Raw genomic sequence first — 20,258 nt, forward strand, 5'->3', positions numbered from 1 at the left:
AACCCTTTGTGGCATTGTGAGCATTCCGCTCCCAGGCGGTAACACAGTGCTCCCAGTGGAATACAAAACCAATCCCCACATGGCAGCTTGACAAATCACCTATCAATACCCACCCATGTAATTTGCACCACAGTGAAGCATCAAACAGGAGGGATCAGGACAAGTTTAAATATGGCCGTGTGCTGCTGAGTGGGAGGTTATCACCCTGCACTCCAGGCTGGCCTTTACCTCCAGTGTCTGATGACCCAAAAGAGCAGTTGTTGTGTGTCCGTCCCCTTCATCAGCACCACAGATGCCCATGCTGAGCAAAGTAATACATCCCAGAGAGCTGCTACTGCTGATTCATCTGACAAGAGTCACTGGTCTGACTGGTGATATTGATCTGTGACCGAGGATTGTGCCCAAGAATATTCTACACAGACATTAATGCAGATCCATTACTGTCAAACCATCAAAAGCCTTTTCCAGACACTGATACCAAAATGGAGGTAAAACATGAAAAGTGGAGACTGTCCACTAGAAAACAACACAAGCAGCCCCTTGTATCCTATAATAGAGATTAGGGATCTCAGGAGGAGCCCTGATTTATTATTACCCAGTTTGGAAAGAATTAACTAATAATAACTAGTATTAATTATAACTAGGGTAATAACTAACAGATAACATGAACTAACTGCTTTCATATGTTTAAAACGAGTGTGTAAAGAACAATGTGTGTTCAAAGTTACAGGACTTTAAGCCACATTATTATGCAAATCATTCTGAGAGCAGAGTGTAGAAATAACCTTTAAGAGGAGTATTTAAGTAAATGTGATAAATTGCGTATGCATATACTCAAAAAGGAAAGGTCAATCAGGTGCAAGGATAGAACTTTTCTTAACCTTTTTTTATCCTCACAATGTACCTGGTTATAATAATTGTCTTTGTGTGAAATGCTGAATATCACCAGGAGAAATTTAAACAAGAAATTAATAAGCCCCCACACATAGAAATATGTGTGAAGTTATTATAGAGTGACTGAAATAGAACCTAAGTATAATTTTATAATGGAGGAAATTCTACAGCTGCCTATATTTTTTTCAAAAAGATATCACAAACAAACTAAATCATCTTCATTAGTTAGATTTGCATTATTTTCTAATGCAAAAATACATAACAAGGTAACAAGGTTTATGTTTATGTGCATGCCTCTTTTAACATCAACAACTATGAAAGTAAGACCTTCTGAATTCCTTTAATTATCTTAAGCAGAAAGAAGTGTGATTAATTTCTTCTATTTTTAAGCAGCAATTATTAACACTTTATATTTAAAATGGGTCAAATTATGTGTTATATTCAAGATGTTCCTCATAGTGACAAACCCAGAGGTAATTATCACCCAAATCCTAACTTCACCTCAGTTCTCAAAATCAATTTAGCATTTTTCCGCCAACAAAGTTTGTGGCTAACTTTGTGAACATGGTTCAACATTTAGCAGCTTGAGACCAAGATATCTCAAATTAGTGAAACTACTTACTCAAGCAGAAAACAGTAGCAGTACAGTAAGAAGCCAGGAACAAGACTCCAAATGAATGCTAATGTTTCTCTGTGACAGCTGAATGTGTAAAGCCACTGCTATCCGATGAGCCCCAACAACTTTACATTGTGATAATAAATTGCATGTGTATCCATTCAATGTAGCACCAGAGGGCTGGACACCCTTTCTTTCTGGTAATGTGCTGCCCCCTATTTATTTGGGATATGAATTTGACAGATGGCCAATTCATTGACCCTTTAACCACATAGCAGATAGAAGATTATTAGTCTGACTCTGTGTAGCACAGTGATACCAGTTATATATATAGCACAAGCCTAATTATTACAGTGTTTAGGAATAGTACAGTTTTGTTTGCAGAGCAGGAGAAGATAAGTCAGCTTCAAAATGCTGGCAGACAGAACAGAGATAAAAGTTTGTTTTCCAGTCTTACTCCTTATTTTCTACTATCCATGGCACACAGATGTTTCTCCTAAAAAGTGAAGCTGTTCATCAGCGTCGCCAGGATCTGCCTACCTTGAGCCTGGCTTCACAACTACAACAACACAACTCACAGTTTTCATCTGGAGTTTTGCTTCATTCATCTTCTTCAGAGCAAGGTGATGAGCACTGACAGCACTCTGAACACTTCCTGACGATGCTCAAAATAAAACAAAGGTGTGACAATTGTTCACTGCTGGCTTTCCAACATTTCAAATATACGTTCAGCTGATAGAGAGCTGAAAGAACTCTGGTGCACTGAGGTGCAAAAAAAGGAGAAAAATGTGTGAGCTCTGCAAGAAAACTTTCTCCTTATGGACAAAATTCCCTCGGATGGAGGAAATAAGATGACAGAGCTCATTTCCATTCATTACCAAAATATTCCAGGAGTAATACCTCTACCAACATTGGCGATTCATACCTCCACTGCCCCAAAACCCCATCACCTACAAAGGATGTTAAGGTGAGTCATCCTAATTGCTTGAACATGATGCTCTGACTTCAAGCAAAAAGTCCCCATGCTGAAATGACTGAAAAGGTCACAAGTCATTGCCAAAATGACACACACAGTATGAGACGTCAGCAGGATACCAGTCTTTTTCACTGGCTCCCAAGAATATAAACAAATGACTGTTTCAGAAAATTCTTTTGAGCATTTTCTGAAAACAAAAACTACAAGGTTAAGGTCAAGCAATACTTGTGGTCTAAGTTAAGAAACTAAAATGTTGTTAGTAGCTGATGGGATTAAACCAGTCCTATGTTGAAGTCACATTTTTGTCCACCCAAATCTCCATCCAGAACATCCCTAAACTGGATTCTGTCACATCTATTGTTAGTCTTTGTCTTATTTCTCTTTGGAGGATAATTATCCTGAATATTGAACTGGGCTTTAAACTACAGATGCCTTTACCTTGGGGATGTAAACAAGGTGGTATAATGTTTCTATGAATCCAGTGAGTTGAGCCGTGAACTACAACAGACCTATTTTAATTCATGTTTGATTATATCTTTGGCTATTTGATACCATTTAAAGTATGCTGAATTTGCTCCAGTATGCTATATCCCTATGAATGTGACCGCTATCACTGTAAAACTAAATATAGATCATTTACCATACCACCAGAAATCATAAGTCACAGTGAAACGAGCAATGTCTGTATCATGTCTCTGTTTAGATTGGGCTGAGCTATGAATTAGAAGTTGATGCAAATTAAAGTTAATAGTGCAGTGCCCATTGTAAACCTGCCTGTTAGCACTGGGCCGTTTGCTTGGCCTGTGGTAATGATGTTTGCAGCTTTTTTCAGAAAGTGCAAATGAGATGTTCAACTGTTGCTATTGTACTGAATACGCCCATTGTCATCAACACCACTCATGTTGAGGAGTCATAGCCGCTGTAGCTACAGAGTGCATGTCCAAACTGTCCGATACTTTTTTGATAAGTTCAGTAATATGTGTTAACTAAAAGATCATGTGTTGAGGGTTCAGCTTTACACTGATCACAGACCTTGTCTCTTATGTATCTTGGGAATTTCGTGATACGAATTCCTCGAGGGCAGGTCATAGCTTTTTTCCAGACTGTGAACATGGTTTCTGAACCCAGCTTTCTCAACTACACATACTGGCACCTGGTCCATGCAGATGAACTCTCGCACTGCCTTGTTGAGCCTTTTAGCATCTTTGGTCTCCCCTGGGTACTTAATATGCTGCTCAAAAACCGCTTGGAGGGCAGGTTGCTTCTGAATGGGCGGAGTCGCTCTATCTGAGCCAGCGGCACCAGACTTGTGTAATTATGAAAAATTGGGTTTGAAAAATGATGGTGATAAATTTGACATCGCAGAGGGTTTAATTAGTTTGTGAGTCTAACAGTAGTGTGCAGGCTTATCCTTGGTCGGAGCTTCATCACCATGAAATGCCAGACTTACAATTACATTTATGTTCATTACCTTCAAGCTTTTTTCATGTTTGTTCATATTCATGCATGTATGTGGGTCTTTGTCAATGGATCAGTGGCCTTCATTTTGCAGCATTTTACAGCATTCTTGTAAAGATCAAGATTATAACCTGTTATTGCAGTTTTTACTTTTACATTGATCTGATGCCTCCTGTAGCTTACTTCATTTTGTGATATCTGTAGTTATTTACACTTACAACCAAAATATAAGGCTACTTTACTTAATATTTAATGAAAAGCTTTTATAAAGACACCTCCTTGGTGTGAGTTCTACTGAGCACATTCTACTAATAGAGATAATTATTGACAAAAATCGAATTGCCATGATGATTACCATTACCTATACTGTCTCAGTTTAAATTGATGGTTGTAATGAAAATGAAATGTAATATAATGGTTACTGATGATGCTATAGTCTGCACACTTGTGAACACCTGATTTTAGCAGCTTCCAAATTACAGTAAAGTTAATGTTGCTAATGTTAGTTTAAAGGTTGCTTTAGCATATGAGCCACATGAGTAAATTAGCTCCGAGGATGAAAATGTTCGCTTGTCACAAAATGAATACACTCGTTGGTATTTGGCATGGGTTTGGGTATGATGTATCATAATCATTAACCTGTTGGTATTTTATGTCTTTATTCATGCTGGAATGCGATGTGTTTCGCAAGGTTCGACATGTTGCCCCCCTTGGTTTGCGTGGCTTTAAAACATTTTTTGAAGACAGGCCTCATGGTGTCTGTAGGCTTGCCCCCCCCTTACCACGATGTAATTGAAATATTTCCATATTTATAACCCTTTACAATGTTATCCACATGACATTTTCTGCCTTTACTCAATAGAAAATAATTGACAAAATATGTTTTACATACTAAAGGTCAACTCCAGGTGTTCCATCTGCATGCTCCGTATGTTGAAGACTTAAAGCATGTTTGATAGCTCCCTGAATCAAAGCAAAGGGTTCAAAGAGACATGAATGGCGCATGTCCCATTCTTGTAATGTCCCATTTTTTATGCTTTCAACAACAAAGAGTTTAACCACTGTACTGTGCAGTTTTCTTTCTTTTACAATGAGAAACACAACAACAAAAAATAGGCCACACTGCTCTGAGCGGCACGATCCAGCCATAGGCGAAGGAATATGTTAAGAGTTTTAGACAGGCTGTGATCAGTCTCAGCATCTTGCATTATTCAGCTCCTCAAACTGCTGTCTCATCCCTGATATCCTTTTTACAAGCAGCATTTTGTTTGCATCACACTCAGTAAAATATTTGAAGTACCTTATAGCACCATAAAACCAACTTGCCTGATCTGCTATTCAGGTCTGTGTTTGGGCTCTGCTGGTTGAAGTCTTCATAATAAAGAAGCATCTTTGATGAGAGCAATACCATAACAGAGTCAGACTGTGCTTAAGTCTGTATGCTGAACCGCTCATAATAAATCCTCCTCACTATACACTAATAAAATAGAATACATTTATATGCAAATTGGACACTGGTGGTACCACGTTGCCAGCAGGTATCAGGAAAAAATAACATCTTAATGAAATAGCTTCTGCTTGCAGGCCCCAGTATTATATAAAGCTGCTCACTACTGAGCACAATGAGGGTCAATTCTAGTTTTAATGTTGCTTGCTCACCTTTGACAAATTTGTTTAAAGGTGCAGAGAAAATGTTTCCTACAGCAGCAGCAGGGAGGGCAGCAGAGGAGGCTCTGGCAGGATTTGATGTGATGCCAGCGGGGCACAGAGGGGAGTTTTAACTGCAGATACAACAACTCTGAACATCAGACTCTTACTGCAAACTTAACAGATGCTGCTGCATTACTGCACAGCACTCCTCAAATCCTGCCTAAAGCACTATAACTTTATTACACTTTGTATTTGCTTAGGAACCATTTACTTGGTGTTTAATAATATTTCACCACTCTGTGATATATCAACACAAACAATAGAAAAATCTCTTCACACGGAACACAACCAGTTGTGTTTATGTGGGCAAAAGTTGTTAAAATTAGAGATTCAAGTTTGATGAGTCAAGTAAAGTTAAAGTATAATCACAATATCCATTTAATGCATGGATTGACTGAATCACAATTCAATTAGAAACACTTTACATGACAGTTATTTAGTCTTTTCTTTTACATTTGCTATTGTGACAGGAATATTCCATGCAGCATTTAAAGGTACAGTGTGTAGAATTTTGTGATATCTAGTGTTGAAATTTCATGTTGCAGCTGAACACCCTTCACCTCACCCTCTCCTTCCAAACATGAAAAAGAACCTGTGGCAGCTTCAGTTGTCATACAAACTCAAAAGGTGTTTAGTTTGTCCAGTCTGGACTAATGTAAAAAACATGGCGGCCTCCGTAGAGAGGGTCCCCTCCATGTAAATATAAAGTATTTAAATATAAAGGACCTTTTAAGAGGTGTAAAGAAAAGTACAATTCATACAATTAAGATGAAACAAACTAGTGAAAACATCATGAGGATTATTCTACATTAAATTTCTGCTAATAGATCCCTGTACATTAACATGTTGAACCAACTGGACCGTGCTGCAAGAGGCTGTAGAGAATAACTATCACTTCAAAAGGTTTTCAAACTCTTTCTGTAACTGCCTCACAATTTCAGTCAGTTCTTGTTTTATCCTCCCATTTAGCTTCGGTTACTACCTGTAGGTCTAATGCATTATTGATAAAGGCAGAACTAATTACTGCAGACGTGTTTCCCCCATTGAGCAACACACTCTGCAAAACTTAGTGGCAAGAGGGCATAACAATGAAAAACTCTCCATCAAAGTAGAGAAATAAAAGATAAAAACGTTTTAAACAAGAAAGAAGACAATGAAGAGACAATCCAGATTAGCCCCTCTTTAGTAGTAAACAGCCTACGAGGTACATGTATTTCAATTCCATTTTATAAGTGTAATATTTAAATTAACATAATGTTTAATTCACGTTTTCTCTGTTATATCTGTATATTACTTACATGTATTTGGCCGCACTCATACTTCCCTCAGTTCTGACCAGTCTCCCTGTCCCTGCTGCTGAGAAGACCCTCCATAGCATGATGCAGCATTTAAAATGTTTCACCATAGTGATGGTTTTTGCCAAGTGTTGAGCATCATCTACCAAAAAGTGTTTAAAGTTCTGCACAAAGTTATATTTTTGTCAACTGGGACGAGAGAATGTTTTTCTTCATGCTCTCATAGTCCTGGTTTAATTTGTCTTCTACTCAAAAGGAACTTCCAGCCAGCCGCTGTACCATTTAAAGGCCTGATTGATGGAGGGTTTCTCTGTTGAGCCAGACAGTCAAACTTTAGAGTCCATGTGGCTGAAAATTTCACCCACTTCACAATTACTGTGGTTTTACTGTTTGATGGTACTTTCACACCTACTTTGTTTGATATGGACTTTTTTTCCTTTAGTCTGAACCAAAATAACTGCTGTGAAAAGTGCAAGTTTTGTCTGATGACTGGATGTACAAAAGTCTTAGACATTATACAATAGTCTGCTCCCTAAATTACAAAGTAAAACCATAACCACATCAAATGAAAGCCTGGACCTTGGTTCAGACCATGGACCGTGTGAAAATGCCCTTAGAAATGATTTTACACCCTTGCCCTGATCAATGCCTCACCATAATTCTATCTTAGAGGTCTGCAGAGTTCCTTGGATTTCCTGATTTTTATTTTTTAGTCCTCATATACAGGTTTGTGTCTTTCAAACGCTGTCCAGTCAATCCAGTTTTGCAATTAGTCTCCAGTAAAGTTCTACACACATCTTAAGGATAAATGAAGCAAACAGGAGACAATTGACTACAACTTGGAGTTACACAGCAAACTATCTGAACACATTAATGAATTTGCTATTAATAAAAACATGATTTCACCTTTTCATCAATGAGTGTAGATTGGCTGATGTACAAATCCAGCAATTCTATCCATTCAAATCATCTACCACACATTTACCTGCACAAGAACTGAAGACGGGGAACTTTCTGAAGAAACTGAAGAGGGATTTTTCTGGCTAAAGATGTAATACATATTGACAGGTAACCAAATCGATGCTAGATGCTATCTCCAGTTAGCTTAGTGTGAAAAGCTGTGTTAAAGGTGAGAGCACATGATGGATGAATGCTGCAGAGGGCTAACAGTTGATGCTAAATATTTCATTCACAGGAGCAAAAGGAGTTCTCCCCTTAAAAAACAATTTCTGGATTTTCTTGTTGTGTGCGATATTTAAGACATAAAATTTGTTTCAATTCCACTTCACAGACTCTAACTATCTAAATGTCTGGGGTTTGCTTTTGTAGTAATATGTCACATATTATCAGACAGTATACTTCAGTCAGTGATGTCGAAGCTCTGTTGCACCTCCTCCTCCTCCTCGATAGGATTAATGTAGGTTCATGTTATGACCACCAACAAATCTTGTATTAACTGCAATACCCAAGGGGCGGGCAAAAGATGTGAATCAGTTTTATCATCAGCCATTAGCAATGCACCTAAAAGATTTCAAGCACATTGATTGGATGCTTCTTGCCAAAACGCACCCTAGTCTACCTTCAACTTTTTATGCACACATAAGCAAAAAAATGTTGATTGTGGTTTATATCAACAGGGCATGCAAGCATATTTCATTTGTTTTCAATATAACTAACATCCACTTCTGGCATGCATGATTTATGTTTGTGTTTGTCAATATTTAAAGCTGCACTAATCCATACTTTTCATGTTATTAATGGATGATATGAACTATGCGTATCTGTAGAACCCATCGCTCTTTGCAGCTTTTTAGCCTCATTGTTTGTTTTTTTTTTAATCAATCACAATTGGGTCCCCTGGTCATACTGGGCTAACAATGGGTTTGACAGATGACAATTCTCTACTATTATAAAAGGTCCATGTTTTAAGAGGACTTTTTTTTAATGACACATTCTAGTGGAAAATGACTCACTTGTCGATAGACAGTAGAGAGCGCCTTCTGCACCACTGATGGTTGGCTCTTGCTCGAGCACAGAGAAAGGCTCAGCAGCACACTCCTGAACGTTGAAATATAAGTGATGAACATACGAGGGAAATATCAATCAGTTGCCGACAAGGTGCCAAATCCAACACATTTTTTACTTATCAGGCTAATCAACTTAATCAGGAGCATGGCTGCAGCTCTGTATCACCCACCATCTGCCGGCGTGCTGTGTGTGCCATTACCGTCTCCTCCACCCACGTCTCAGCAGGCGCGGCAGCCATCAATCACAATCTGTTACTCTCGCTCACTCTGTCATGATTAAGGCCCTCTGCACCATCACAGACTAATTATTAATGAGGGGGGGCATGCAATGGGATATATGACTGGACAAAAAGATGACATCTGCTCATCTGCCATCTCGTGCTACATTTAGCTTGGAAGGGACGGATGGAAAATATGAGTCTCCTGCTTGAAAATGACTGTCACAGTGCAGTTATTTCCTCTGGATTAGATTTTCATAGTTTTGACCACTTTTCAGTATTGATAAATAAATTGTCCTCCCCAAGTAAAGAACTGAGATCTGAATCAGCCAGGCTGCATCAGGATGTGGCCTGGTTTAGATTGTGAGCGTATCTAAGCCACATTTAAATGCAGCCTTTACGGCATTAAAATGAAAGGTTTCTCTTCCTGCTGGCTCAAGCAGGCCTGGCAAAAACCTATAAGTAGCCATTAGTAGCTATGAAGTCTACCCTCACTAACAAATAATGACACCCCTTGTTAGGTGAAAAGTGTAAAGTTTATTCCTGTGCTGTGTTGCTAATCAGGCTCTGCAGCCCTCATCTCTAGATTCTCCTTCCTCATGCTGTTGGTTGGTACATCTGGAGTCTTGCAGCTCATCGGTCCACCAGGGTTTATAGAAGGACTGAGGAGCTGCACTTCAGTCTCTAGCCCCATTCATGCTTCTGTGTCATGGCTACCCCATAGCCTAGACGTAGACGTGCAACCTACGCAGAGCCCTAACTATGCGTAATTATGCGTTGCAGTGACACAGACCCTAAGAGCTGTGATTGGTTCACTTGGTGCCATTTTTGAATTGAGTTGACGGAATTAACATTACAATGTCTTTCTTTTTATTGGTTGGCAGTCCAACCACTCCTCCAAAGACAGAGAAACAAAATTCAGGCCTGGGAGGAGCTTGTTGTGACCGGTTTGAACCTTGACCCTGACAAATACCCCACATCACAAAAAAACACTAAATCTGATATAAATTTAAAAAATGAAAATGACAAACCCATGTTAAAAACCTTAAGCTAGTGTTTTCTAAAACCTAACTCTTGCGTAGCAGAAATTTGTTTCCGTTGCTCTCTTTTCTCACGTGTTTTTGTGTTGTTGTGAAATAAAGTTAAGCATTGTAACCTTTCCTCTTGTGGGTATTTTCAGTTTTGTGGTTTGTTTCAAGTTAGGATTGTTTGGTTAGCTATTTTGGTCCAAGCTCTCCCAGAGGATGAATTATTATTTGACGACTGACGGTAAAAGACCAACCAAATGTTAATTAAACCCTTCATTTAGTTTTATGTTACTCACCTTTCCTGCAGACCAACTTGAGGTCATAAACATCCATCTGTGACTTCACTTGACCCAGGACCTGCCATGTTTGTTAACAATGTCCGCCATCGCCACCTGTTGAGATCGATACCAGGTGTAAATGCAAGGACTTGAGATTCACTAGTCATTGTTCAGATGCAGAGTTAATGTCAGGTGTAAATGGAACCTTGGAGTCCATTTAAAGGCTATTATTGAGAAAAATTAGGTAAAATTATGACATAGACTGATTGATAATTTGCTCACTGAGAGTCCGTAATATGATGCCAAAATAAAGGTTCCTCTATAGGCGACTAGTCAATGAGAGAATATCCAGGAGGTGTAAGTTAACTGTAAAACCGAAGGATCTGGATGGTAAGAAATTTTTTTTTAAAAATCTGAAAAACAAATCCACCACACCAACAACAACAACAACAACAACAACACAAAACAGACTGAACAAATGCAACAGATCTTTGACTGGGAGCCTATAAGCAGATATGATACCTGTTGTAACATGAGAAAGAATGAGACATCTTTTGTTCAAGGAAGCTCTGCTCAGCAGGATCATCAATATTTAGTATCCTATTTCCCCCTCTTAATGTATCCAAATGTATTCAGTCAATACAAAACTCCATAATTAAATAATATACACAAGATACTGTTTTCTTTTTCGTAAAAATGTGTCCCCCAGTGTAAAAATTCAAACACCATCTAAAGTCTAAAAAAACAAATACGGAAGTTTGCAAAATTTCCGTCACTCAAGTTATTAACATCATCCCTGCTAAACAAATGAACAACATTTTACAATCAGCTTTGTATAGTAACTTCTAATGTGAATCTTACAATTTTGTCTCTTGAATCCCCTGCAGTCAACACCACTTTTTAGCCAATACAGACGTTTTCATGATTAATGTATAGATTGGAAACATTCAAATTATTTACTAGCCTTTTTTCTTTGCTGCAAAAATTGGAAAGAGGTTTCAAATAACCTGGTATACGACATATGTCATTGGATGGTTCTTCAGCACAGAGCACACAAGTGGTCAGTGGTAAATTCTCCTGCCTTCAGCATCCAGACTTTCTTTTGACCATCAGTGTCGGAGTTTCAGCTCAGAACTGCGGCACAATGCTGCCAAAAGCTCGCAAATGTCTGGGCAAAGTCTGAAAAGTGGGTTTTGTAAATTCAACACTGAAATAAAAGATTGCAATAGGAGTGCAGGTGTACATACTCAAAATTCACCTTTTCAAAACTCCAGCTTCAATGTTTCAGAACTGTTTCCAACATATGTGCACCAGGTTTTCAAGGTTTCAACCCTGGTAAACAAACTGATGCACTTGGGAAAATAGTAATACATTTGAATCTCTAAAAATGTGTGTGAGAATAATGTTAGCAGTGATGTGCATCTTTTTTCAACAATCAAAACATTATGGAAGCCTGTGACCCGGCTGCATCACTGATCTGCTACCTCCAATGCACGTCTGTAGTTCACACAGCTACATACCTCAGTTTCATGCAAAACCTTTTTTATTAGATGACAAGCTTTCAAACATGGAGTTCCAACCTTTAAAAAAGACTTTAGCTTCAGAATATGGCATGAAAAATGTTTCCTATAAAAAGTGTTGTTTAAATGCACCCACACTGATAAACACATTTCCACATTTTGTTTAAGGCGTCCATGTTTTTTCCAGACTCCAGCTTCAAAGCACATGAACACACCAAAAGTTCTGATCAACTTCATCCTGGAAAATAGGATTTCCTGTGGAGCATGTTGAAAACCGTCAACCCTTGATCCTTTTGACTGAGACAGTTTTACCCCAATGAAAACATCAGTGAATGCTGTCACATTATTTAACCTCACTCAAGGTGAGAGAACCTGAACGAGCAGCACAGTATTGGCTCAGCTCAGTGAAACTGCATGAGAAGAGGACTGTACCTTTCAGAGTATTTGATAAATTCATTGTTGAGATGTAGCCACTGACCTGTAGGGAGGAGTGGGGGAGGTGACAGGTGTTTCCTTAGCTCTGCTCAGCACAATGAGGAAGTAATGTGTCTGCTTGTGCAGAGAAGAAGAGAAGCAAAGCGCATCACTCACACTGCCTCCTGCTGGTTACACTGATTGCCTCGAAGTTTATTACAAAAAACTTAATCAACATGGCTACTAAACCCCCCATTTAATTAACACAATTCCATGAATTTAACGTTTGTAACCAAAATTACCATCAACACTTAAAGCAATCATCATATAGTCACAGTTAACATGACTGTCCAGAAAAGTTCATTCTACAGCTGTATATAAAACTGTACGTCGCTTGAACTAGCTCCATGACAGCAGAACCATGCTGCTACACATTTATGCTTCAGTATATATTATCTAATTATGTCATATGTAGTAATATATCAGTTTGAAGAGGCAAACCACTACTTTTACTGCTGTACTTTAGTACTCAAACACTTCAACTACATTTTGCTAATTAAATCTGAGTTTCTTCCGCCACTGACTGTGATGTTGTCATCAGTATTGTGTATTACTATAACATGACAGCCAACAGTCACATATCTCCTTGTCTCTCTTCAAATGTAGAAATATTTCAACTCCATCTCCGAAAATCCTCGGCCACCTGCAGACACCCCGACCTCAGCACCTTCCAGCGCTGCAGAAGTAAGTGTTCCTGGCCTCTACACCTCAGTGCAGTCCAGTGAAGACATGAGGCCATTTGTTGTCTCTGTGAATATGTAACATGAATGATGAGTGAAGGTGATTCATGTGGAAGAGGCGATGGCTAAATTCTTACCTACAGGGCACCAACTTGATCAGCTGAGAGGTGAAAGAGCACAAAGTTGTCGTTGAAATTAGGTCAGATCCTATGAGAGGAGCTTCAATGTTTAAATTAAGATTAAGATTCCTTTATTTGTCCCACAAATCATGCAACGCACAGCACACAACTATGCAACATACAACCAGAGCTATAATAATTGGGGCTCCTGAAGTCGTGTGCCGTAACATCAGTGAAGTACTGTGTATATAGCCATAAAAGATGCAGCATTTCTTTATGTCAAAGCAATAACTGAAATTCAAATGAGCCAAATCATTTGCAGTATGTTGAGAATGCTGCCTGAGAGCAAGCCAGGTTTTGTAGTACAACTCAGAACTGATGTTTTCCCAATCAGGGCGTGGGTGTTTACATACCTACATATGACAGAACAGCAGCATACGTTACCTTCACATGTCTAATAAGACACGAGCACTGATGGATGGCATGTGAAGCCGGTAATTAAATCCAAGCTCCCACACATGTGCAAATCCTCGACACTCGCACGCTGCACGCACATCAAGGTCTAAATAACTCAACCGTAATGAGAAGTGTGATCCGCATTTTAGACGTCATGTCAGTTTTTTTAATAAAGAGGGTTCTGAAGCATGCAAGCACATAGGAATTGTCTTGGAAGCTCCACTTGCTCCATACTGAGCTCAGCATGTAGTTTCACTGAGAGCTGGAGGCAAACACACAGCACACGAATCCTTTGTACAGCTTCTGTTTCTATGTTTGGGGACTCGCTGGCCTCACATTTGCCTTTTTATTACTGATAAACAGCATGTCAACTAACTGGAGTCACCTTCTCTGCGCTGCACTGCCGCCGTGGCTTTTCATGTGTTACAGTCATGCTGAGGCAGGCTGGATTGTCCTTCTGATTTCACTGCATAAACAAACTGTCAAACACCTCCCTCTTGTGTGTCTGCACTTTGCATGTGGCAAGGGAAAGGTAACCAGTAGGCTTTGCTGGCAGAGACAAGCAGAGAGTAAAGGTATGAAGCATGAAATATTCATGACTCAATATCCAGGGTGAAGCCTTCAGCAGAGCCCTTCACAGTGTGTAATGCTCTGGTGTGTGAGGCGTGCACAACTCTCTGGGAAACTCTTCAGGGCACACGCACCAGAAGATCCAGGCATCCCTGTAAACTGTAGCTTGTTGCTCTGGTTTTAAATGAATGGATTGTCCAGCAGGATGCACACTGAAGAGGAGCATTGCGGTTCATCAGAGTCCAGCAGAGGGCAGCATTAGTTTTCATCAGGAGCTGACCGGTCAAAGGTCAAAGGTAAAACGTGGTCCAAAAAAACACAGACAATCTAAAGCTTATACTGATGAGATCACCCATCAAATGATGACATATGATAAGTGACCTCATGAAGAAATCACAATGACATCAGAAATGTCATCAATGGTTCAGAAAATGTATTTTCCCAATTAATTTTTATTTAGGTCAGAAAGAATGTACGATCATAACGTCACAGTGACATCATCATGTCATCGGAATGAAGACTTAAAAATCATGTCATATAATGAACTTAACTTTTGCAACCAATACTATTAGAGCCACGGTCTCCATCTTATTTGGATTAACCAAATATTCAGAAAGGACATGAAATGGCATTAGTACAATAGAAACAAATGAACATTGCCTGAACTGGTTTTGATATACAGCACAAGCAAGGATTCAAATTATGACAGCACTGAAGGAACATTTACATTAAACAACATCCACTAACTAATAGGGGATGGCTGTTTGATTGTGATGCACTGACCACCATATTATTTTGCAGGTCAGATATTTCTGGTTTCGACTTGGAGTTAGAAGCTGATGAGAAAAGCTGTTAAGAACCGAGAAACTTCACTCAAATTCATGAAATTTACAGTCTTTAACAAGGAAACTGTTTCCTGTGGACTATCAGGTTTGGAAAGACACTACTATCAATTCTACATTCAGTTACATTTCAATATTTTCTCACTGTAAACCCTGTCTGCAGAAAACGTTCAGGCAGATTCTTGATTTAATATGTAATTTTCTATTTGCTAAACCATCCACCACTTAATGCTGCAGTCAGGTACAAATGTGAGTAGAGTACAGAACAGTAGTGCACCTCCGGGCCCTGTACGCAGACAGAAAAGTGTTTTAATATGAAAGATTGTCATGGCGGCCACTGGTCTGTGTCAGTGACACTTAACTAAACCCAAGGTTCTGTTGTCAAGCTGAATCAGACAGTTGATTGTTTTTCATTTTGTCACAAGAAAAAGCTCCTTTCCACCTCATGAAAACGAATGACTGTCTGTTTAACACTTTTAACTCAATGCGCCTCTTCATTTCTGTGTTTGATTTCAATCTGACGTGGAAGACACTTGTCATAGCACATCAGAGTATGTTTAGGCATTTTAAATCATTCATTTAATAAATCATTGACTGAAGTGAATAAATGCAGATTGACAGCTTGATGGATTCGTCCTGCGCACAGTGGCACCGTGTGCTCAGTGTGCAGCTCGGTGCAAGTACTTCCTGAGAGTTCAGGTCCACAGATGCACTCGGTGACAGATGGCGGTTATCAGACAGATTGCGGTGTGTGTGTCCTCTCCTCTGGGGCCAAGGTAAAAGCAAATATCTCTTATATGAGTGATAGAAAAACATCATTCATTTTTCCTCCAGTTTTTGCATATGCTCTTCTGTGCTTCCTCATTTTTTACACTTGAGTGCATGACCTTAGCTGGAAAACATACAAGACATGTCAGACTGCTTCCTGCAGCACCAGGGAGGACTAATGATACATGCAGGAACAGAAATAAATATGGAGTAAAAATAATAAAACAAATATTAGGAAGCTTCAGATACTTTCACCCACATTCAAGTGAATTCATCTTGAATCAGGATAAGGTATGACATATTGTCGTCATTATTATTCATTGTCGCCATCTGTGCTTTACGGTACAGTAATGCAATAGCAAAAGGCATAGGCAAAACACTTAAGTTATCTGTATTCATTTTATAACTTTGAACACCATTTTGTCCTACATCATTAGAAAAGATCATCATATTTTCACTTGTATTATTTTTTGCTTATGATTTTTTATTCCAGATAGCCTGCCATGTTTCAACACTTGTCACTAAAAAGCCTAAGAAAATACTTGAAGAGGTGTGCACTACATAGTTTAATGGAAGGCACCCAAAAGGCTAACATAACCAGTGTCACACCGGGTAATGAAGTGAAATAAAATGGCAACTAAGTCTGATTATCAAGCTATTAAATACAACCTTCACAGGCAAAGGTTCTGTGGGGGCTGGTTTGTAGTAGCTGGGAAGATCCAAGTTGATATTAAGTATAAATAACACAGTGCACATGCCATGACATTTACCATGTCCACACTGAAACACACACCGTCCTCTCCCAGCTGTCACTGCCCACTCACAAGGGGTAATTGCGATGGCAAATCAAGACCATTATCTCCTTTCAAATTGCCATCAAACTCTCGGAAGCCAACAGTTCAGAACCCTTTCACATAAAACAAAGTGGAATCAAATAAGTAGGAGGGCAACAAAAGATGACTCTTATCTGACACCCTCCAAATTATTTGAGATATAAATTCTCTGCAAAGGGCTTCACTGTTTTTCTTGTAAATTTCCAAGGGCAAGCTGCAATTTACACGGCCAGTATTTCTTACACTGTCCCGTCTTCGCCAAGCTGGCAGCTAAATAAGTACCCGTACACTACTGCTGCCTCTTGTAGTGAAAAATACTTTGTATACAGTATATGATTTGCTTGTACAGTACACCCAGTTCACTCTATAGTGCTCGATCATAGATCAATCTGAGCAAAAAACTGTTGTGTAGTTCTCAAAATACTTGCTTTGTTTGTGTAATGCTGATGTTGAGGACCAGGGGTGAACTATGAAGTAATCATGTTGTTTGATTAAAAGTCATTTCAGGTCCACCAAAAGAGAAAATGAAAAGACTGAACTTGCTCACTGCTGAGTTAATGGTTATTATGTGGTTAGCATGCTAATATTATCATTGTGAGCTTGCTGATAAATGAAGCAGCATTGATTTCACTGAGAGAAACAGTGATGACTGGAGGTGCTGCAGAATGAATCAGCTACAGGTCCAGCATCAGAATCTTCTTGTGTGAGGATTTAAGCTGAGCTATAGAAAATCGCCATTAAAAGTCCTAAACAGCAGTTTAAAGAGATACAGTACAAGTAATTTTATTTTACTGTAAGTACTCCACAGCTTTATGTTCTTTATTTAACCCTGTTGTAACAGTCAAGCCTAAAACTTTTACTGCATTTACTCTTATTTTCCAAATAAATCACAATAAACATGTAACAGCCAGCAGTATACTCTAACCTGGACTTCTAACCTTTACCTCAGTGTTCTTATACTTGGTTCTGTCCTGACAGTGCAGAAACGCCCTCACTGATACCCATAGGTTGCCTTTAGGTTTCTAAATTGTATTATACTTCTGCAGTGATTTTTTTTTTCCTGCTACATTGAATCTAATGCTGCACTTGAACGATAAACTTTAAAGATGGATGAAGGGACTGTTCCCCTGAAGCTAAGCCAAAACATATTCTGATTTCTTGTTTTCATGGTTTCAGACAAGTTCCAATTTTAAGTGATTATTTAAAAGTATAAAAACAGATAAAGGCATAATGATTGACAGCTGAGACTGATTTATTATTGGTGGATCATATGTATCGACAGGATTTTAAGGTAGCGTCGCACCATTTTTTAATTTCCCATTGGATCTTGTATGACACATGGGTTGATGATGAATGGGACAGATTGACGTGTTTGTGTCATGGCTTGGCTCAAAATGTATACTTTTTGCTTTCCTTATCATATGTAGCAACCTAACATCCCTCAAAGCAAATTGTTGTCACAGATCACTGTTGAAGAGAGAGGGAGAGTGTAAATGCAATATCCATGACTAAGCTTATTTAGCCTGGTGGTGATCTGACAGCTACCACCAGAGAGGGGATGTTGACTTGCACTTTGCCACCACATTACATCTCACCCACAACACCAGACAGGGCTAATGAAAGAGAAGAGGGAGAGCTCCCCCCTCACACAGCCCCGCCCCCGACAATTGCCATATGGGACCTTTAAAAAGCTTCATATAATATAGTCCAGAGGGGCTGTCATTTCACTTCAGTTTCATTCTCAGTGTCGCAGAGGCAACCCGTAGCCAATTAGTCCAGTGGTCATCAGTTGGAAAGGAGAGAAGCTGCGGTCAGTGCTGGTCCTCAGATGGCTGACCTTGGGAACAGCGGAGCCTCCCTGCATGCATCTGGTTCCACTGAGGCAGTGGAGCTTAAAGGCATTTTCCCTGCTGCACCTCCTGTCCTAAATTCGATGGGAGGCACTAGATTACACAGAACATGACATATGGATTACTTCTGCCCCCTACTGGGAGGGACATGATCTGCAAACCCCCCTTCCGTGTGTATCCAGAGGCCAACAGCAGGTGATGATCAAATGGTGGCACGGTGGTAAAAGATAGGACTCTGGAGAAGGCAGAGCGACACAGAGGCCTGGCTCATGGCAGCGGTGTGACACGTCATGGCTAAATGGAGTGTGTGTGAACGAGCACTTTGTGTGATCTGAACTTTCCGTTACACAGAGACAAAGTGACTCTTTTCAAAGTCACTGAAGGAATCTCTGGAAGTTGGAAGAATAAATGCTTTTGAAACTGTTTTTGACTTTCAAAACTAGGCCACTCCTGATCAGGAAATTGCACAAAGGACGAGTGCAGCCTCTTTAATTCACATCCGCTGTAATGAGCTTATGAATTATGAGTTTTCCAGGGGAAATAATGGATTTGTATGCTGAAGGAGCAGCCGGAATGACAGCCACTATAAATGACAAAAAAACGACTCGCACAGTTACAGTCAGCCATTATAGAAATGTCAGGTCATTTCTTTTGCCTCTTGATGTAAGGGTTCTTTACTGCATAATGTTAAACGTAATCCATTCACCATGTGGACATATTGTAATTATAATCATAACAAAATGATCAGGAAATCGTACTCCACCACAGTCTGCCATTATTGGGACTCACTTTTGGCCATTATGCAGTGAGCTCGGGGAGAAAAGTAACATGGGCTGGGCTTTGAAAGTCCGTGTCACAGTCTTCACCATGAAATCACACAATATGCTTAAGTGCTGCAGAGGCTGAGCGTTCAAAACACATTATGAGCAGAATGTACCACAAGAATATAATCAAAGTGTGATTGCCTTTAAACTCATTACATATTAAACTAATACACAACACTTTTGTTTTACTTTCAGACCAGGGTGAGGCGTGTTTGGCTAATCACAAACACACACACACACTCGCACACACACAATTTGTCTTCTCTAGTTGTGAGGAAACTCACTGACGTAGTGCATTCCCTGGACTCATACCCTAACCTTCACCATAACATGTAACTGCCAAAACCTAAACGTAATACTCAATAAAACCAAAACCAAAAAACAAGTCTTAACCTTTAAAAAGCCCTCTGAAGTATTGTTGATCCCAAATCTGTCTTTCTCTAGTTGTGAGGACACTAATAGAAATAATGAATTCCCTAGGCCCAAACTGTATCCTTAATCATCACAACTAAATGCCTAACCATAAACATTAACACCTAATTATTAACCCTTGTAAAATCCCTTTGAAGCAGTGACGAGCCAAAACGTCCTCACAACAATGAGTCAAAACTGCTCTTCATGGCCACAAAAACTTCACGGCATACGCACACACACACACAGAGAGAGAGAAGGAACACTGGCAGATGCTACTCTTTGGTTCATCTGCTCTCCATCACCACATAATGGTGTCTGGAAGGCAGTCAACACATCATATAACTCCATGTAATTGAACTCTAGCCAAAGGGTGAGGCCGTTTGTAATGTCAGTATCATTACTTTTACC

The 20,258-nt window shown here is 39.4% G+C and overlaps 1 long non-coding RNA gene across 2 annotated transcripts in view; it reads right to left on the reverse strand.

Annotated features, from left to right (window-relative positions):
- The window catches only part of LOC138407433 (uncharacterized), a 90,689-nt gene extending 78,082 nt beyond the window's left edge, over positions 1-12,607 (reverse strand). For both annotated transcript variants that reach the window (XR_011240837.1, XR_011240838.1), the window contains exons 1-2: positions 12,499-12,607; positions 10,519-10,614 (exon numbers count right to left, since the gene is read on the reverse strand). This is a non-coding gene — a long non-coding RNA (uncharacterized lncRNA). The remainder of the gene's footprint in view (positions 1-10,518; positions 10,615-12,498) is intronic.
- Between the last annotated feature and the right edge of the window lie 7,651 nt (positions 12,608-20,258).

This window comes from Paralichthys olivaceus, chromosome 4 (genome assembly GCF_024713975.1).
Source record: "Paralichthys olivaceus isolate ysfri-2021 chromosome 4, ASM2471397v2, whole genome shotgun sequence".
Classification (NCBI taxonomy): Eukaryota; Metazoa; Chordata; class Actinopteri; order Pleuronectiformes; family Paralichthyidae; genus Paralichthys; species Paralichthys olivaceus.